The sequence below is a fragment of the Hydra vulgaris genome, chromosome 02, assembly GCF_038396675.1.
Source record: "Hydra vulgaris chromosome 02, alternate assembly HydraT2T_AEP".
Taxonomy (NCBI): domain Eukaryota; kingdom Metazoa; phylum Cnidaria; class Hydrozoa; order Anthoathecata; family Hydridae; genus Hydra; species Hydra vulgaris.
The window spans coordinates 54122501-54127500 of NC_088921.1; the positions used below are offsets into that span (position 1 = coordinate 54122501).

Below are 5000 nucleotides of genomic sequence, written 5' to 3' on the forward strand. Positions count from 1 at the left end.
ATAGTTTTTCGTCTGATAATGGTCTATTCTATTCAGGTCTAAATACAACAACAACAACAAAAAAAATTATTATTATATTTGTTTATGTTTTATATGGAGTGGCTTTATTTAAAAAAAAAAAAAAAAAAAATGTCAATATATTTAATTCCAATACAAAAAGTTTGAGTTGTCCAAAGAAATTTGCTGAAAAGGGATGAAAAAATGTTTTAACTTAATGAAGTTCGAGTTACCCGAGGTTCGAATTGAATGCAGAATTTTAATAGTAATTGATTAGATAAATTCAAGGGACCAAATAAAACAGCTCAAGATAATGAAAGTTCATGTTAACCGGTATTCAACTTACCGGGATTTAACTGTAATAATAATAATAATATAATTTTTATATTATAGCAACAGGGCAACCACACAAAATTTTCATAAAAAAAGGAGATTATTAGAGGATTTTAGAGGAGATCTTGCATCAAATTTAGAGGGCTTTTAATCGCAAAACTATAAAGTTTTGAACAAAAATAGAGGATTTTAGAGGATTTTTTTACATAGGTTTAACGTCGATGTTTCGTCACTTGTGTGGCTCTGAAAGACTTTTATAATGCCATTTTTTAAGTTGAATGACTTAGATTGGCATTAACAAGTTTTGCAGACCAGAGTATTTATAACATTATACTAAAATCAATAAATAAAACTTTATTACACAAAATGATGAAAACTTATATATCTTTTATTAATGAATTCGTTCCTTAAGTTCTACAGATTTGGTTTCTTGCATTTCAATTCACAGAGAATACTCACTTTTTCAATTGCAGCTCTTTTCAAGGCATTACATTTGGATAAGATAGTTATATTGTTCTTTTTACCTGCCTCAAATGCAAAGTTATCCGCATCTTTTTGAAGCTGGATAATAGTTTTTTTTAAAGAGACAACCTTAATATTTATTTCTTGAATTTCTAAAGCAATCTTAATCTCTTTTTTATTCTTCTCCTTGCTTAATTTGATTTTAGATTTATGAACAAGTGATTGTTAATACTTTTGATGAGAAGATTTCCCATAAGACAACAAATTCTTTGACATGGGAAAACTGTGAGGTTCAAAGTTTTTTTGTTTCATACAGTCCAATATTAATCGTTGAAAAATAAGACTTTCTATGTCAAAATTTTCAACAAGAAACATTTTGTTTTCAGTAAATCCTTGCTCAACAGTTACCTGACCATGAGATAGAACTAAAACTATTTTGGCAACAGACCAAAGGGATTTATAGTTAGGATCTGAACCAATGTGCTTCCAGAGAAATGTGTCCAACTGATCTTTAGATTCATCAAATTCTTTGAATAATTCTGTATTAGCCTTAACAAAATTGGACAAAAATTTTGAATACTTTTGTTTGGTTTTGATTGCGGTTTCAGAAGTCAGTTTTTTCAAACCTATAAGGATTTCAAGCATTTTGTCTAATAAAGCTGTTGATAACTCTGCCGGTTCTAACATAACTTTAGGAGACAAACAAGAAGTACATCGAACAAGATTATTTTTATATACTTTTTTCTGTAAAATGCGCACATAAACTAGACAAGAACTGTAAAGCGCCACATTGAAGATGTGTAAATTAGTATCGCTCAACTTTCCATTTTTTTTCAAAACTTTGATATCATGTTTTATAGCAAAACTAAGATCAACAGACTCCAACAACACTTGATTAACTTTATAAGTAAAGTTAACTTTGAGCAGCTTATATACAAAGCTTGCTTTTTCTAAAATATCCTTCCTCAAAAAGCGGCTGCATTAATTACGAAGGACATTGTCTAGTGACTCGGAAAGAAACGGCACCATTGGATTGTCAATTTGAAAAATGATTAGGAAATCATTTAATGATGTTGCAATTTACCAAAAAAATCTAAGTTTAAGTGGTATGGTGACATCTTCCACAGCTTTAGCAAGACAATAAAAACTGGTGTTTTGTACAGGCTTTCCGTTTCCAGGTTGCTTCGATTTTGGTAAGCCTTTCCAAAACTTTACAACTACAATTATCTTAGGTCAAACCATTTGGGCACATTTGGAAATATTACTATTTTCAATCCAGCTGTGTGTGCAGAATTTAAGAGGGTAATCTGAAAAAGCAGCAGCTGTTAGACATTCATAGTCAGCTCGGCGAGAAGGAGACTCATCAAATATTTTATACAGAAAAAAAAGTAGTTTCTTAATATTCCAGTCACTAGCCTTTTCCCCAGTTTGAAAAGAAGGGTATGGAGACTATATGTTCCAATATTAATTAAAGGATCAAGTAAATCTTCTTTTCTGCTTTCATTTACCAGATCTAAAAAGGCTTAATTTACATTAGGCTCGTCAGAAGAAACTTGGAGAACTTTACTACGATCCAAAGAACTTAAACAATTATTATATTTTGAAAAAACATCACCAGCAGATGCTTTACCTAAGAACTCCAATAAGATGTTTTAACTTCATTTTCTGTATCATCCCAAAAGCGAATATGTAGATCCGTTTGACTTTTTTTTAAAAATTTTGTTATAAGATTCATCAAATAATGTAGTACAATAGGGAACTTTGTTCAATTCGTTTAGCATCGTTTCTTTTATAAAAGGGGCAACACCGTGACATAAAATGTAACTGTATTTTGTTTTTCCACAAGTACTTTGAGCAATTTGACTGTCTGGAAACATGGAGCAGAACAGCTTACTTTTTGATTCTGAAGAACGGTAAGAAAATTTACATTTCAAAACAGCGACCAAATTACCTCTGCATTTAAAGTCTGATCTCTTGACATCATATCAATCAAATTTGTTTGCTTTTAAATTGTTTTTTGTTCTGGTGGATTAGTTCCTTCAGAAAGCCTTATAAAAAAACTATTCTTACTGCTATTAGATAGGCATCTTTCCACATGTTTCTTCCCTTTAGCATGCTGCTTTATATTTTCTATTCCATTGTTTGCAATGCTAAAGGACTTTGAACAAACTTTACAAAATGAACTTGTTTCATCTTTTTTATCTTTTTGCAACCAGCATTTGAACTCCTCTTAAATGAGCCACAAGTCTTTAAATTTACTTTTATACTTAGGCATTATTTCTACTTTTCTAAACAAAACAAGTTCTTTATGGTAAACATATTAGAAAATAGCTACATTCAAATCAATATCTACACTGAAATAAACTCTTTAAAATGTTATAAGAATAAGAAAACATTTTCAAAAATGTAACTAATCAATAATACTGTAACTAATATAAATGTTAGTACTGCAATAACTAAAAAAAAAATCTGCTAATCGAAAAAATACAAATATTATTTTTTAATAATAATATTATTTTTAATAAAAATATGTTTATTTTTAATATTTCTAAAAAGTTAGTGTACCGAAAAAAAAGAGGAGTTATAGAGGAGATTTGACCACATTTTCAACTTTTTACAGAATAAAAGAGGACGTTAGAGGAGATTTTTAAAAAAAGATGACTTTAGAGGATTTTTGAGGAGCTGTGGCCACCCTGAGCAAATATCTTTGTATTTTTATATCATAATACTATTGATTCAAATTTTATTGAAGAGTAACAAAGCACAAAAGTAATTTTAGAGTAAGCAAATGCTTATTCATTCTAAAATAAAATATTAAAAATAAATTTAAAAAAAAAGAAGATATTTTTAAATTATTATGTTTCATATATTATACATATATAGATTAGAGTGTTTCAATAAAATAGAAATTTCTACCCTAAGACTAATATAAATGACTAAAAATATTATTCTGAGACAAGTGTAAGAGCTTAGTAAGAACTTTTAAAATGTGTAAATTTTAAAAGTTATCAATTTTGGTCACACTTAAAACGTTTTATTAGTTTAAATGTATAAAATGGATGAAATTTTAGTCATAAATAGGGGTTCTTGCTTATTTAGGAATGACTGCAATTTTATTTTGATCCATTAATATACATGCAATTTTAACTTTGATCCATTTGATATACATGTAATTTGTAATAGTTTTAACACTTTTAGCTTTGTAAACAAATAAATGAATTTAAAAAAATGGGTTGTACATGAAAAAGATCCAGAAAAAAACACAGAGAAAAAACAATTTACTCTGTTTAAAACAAATTAAGACAATCTTTATACCTGCTAAAATTTCTCATAAATGAGCTTCCAGTTAACCAGCTGCCTAGTGTCAGAAATATTTTTACTTCATAAAATCTAATTTACCTACTCTTATTTACCTAATGATACTCTTGAGTCAATCAATTAATCGAAACATATATTTAAGTTAAACTTTTTCTTTCTATAGAAATGCCAGGTTTAAATCCAGCAAAGAAATTGCTACATGACTAACAAAAGCATGAAGCAATACTCTGGTTTACTAGGATAGACTATAGACTAGTTAATAGGTGTGTAGCATCAGCTGTCATTGACATCTGCTGTTTAAGAGCTGGAGTTAAGTGCAACTTTGTCAATCAAGGGTCCATTAGGTACTTATAGAAAAATATTTTATGATATACTTTTCAGATAGATGATATTTTCTTTAGTTAAGAGATCTTTAGATCCTAAGGGTAATATAATATAATAAAATTGTAAAATAATTTAAACTGAAGTTCCAACAATGGACTCAAAGTAGACTCAAAAGCAAATAGAGTTCCAGATAAAATGTGTTCCTTGTTTGATATGATAATGAAAGATCATAACAGGAAAAAATAGGAAAAAGATATTATGGTCATATTCCTTTCAGATCTTTTGTCTTTTATTAAGACCAAAGATCTGAAAGGAACATGACCATGATTGTACAACAAACCAAAGGGTTTGTAATTTGGACAAATACAGAATTCTTTTATTTACTTAAGGGTTGGCAAAGAAAGAAAAGATTAAACGAGTTCACCAATTGAATGATAAGAAAAACAAAATGGCAGCTAAAAAGTTTCTAAAAAAGAGAAGGATAATGTGCGAAGGTTTGACAGATTACAAAAGTTAAAAAAAAGCAATGCACAAAGAGAGAACTTGGGATGGACAAACCAAATTTG

General features: G+C 28.7%; 1 protein-coding gene across 1 annotated transcript in view; it reads right to left on the bottom strand.

Annotated features, from left to right (window-relative positions):
• The window catches only part of LOC100209306 (uncharacterized), a 78795-nt gene that overhangs the window by 51854 nt on the left and 21941 nt on the right, over window positions 1-5000 (bottom strand). The window lies entirely within an intron of this gene.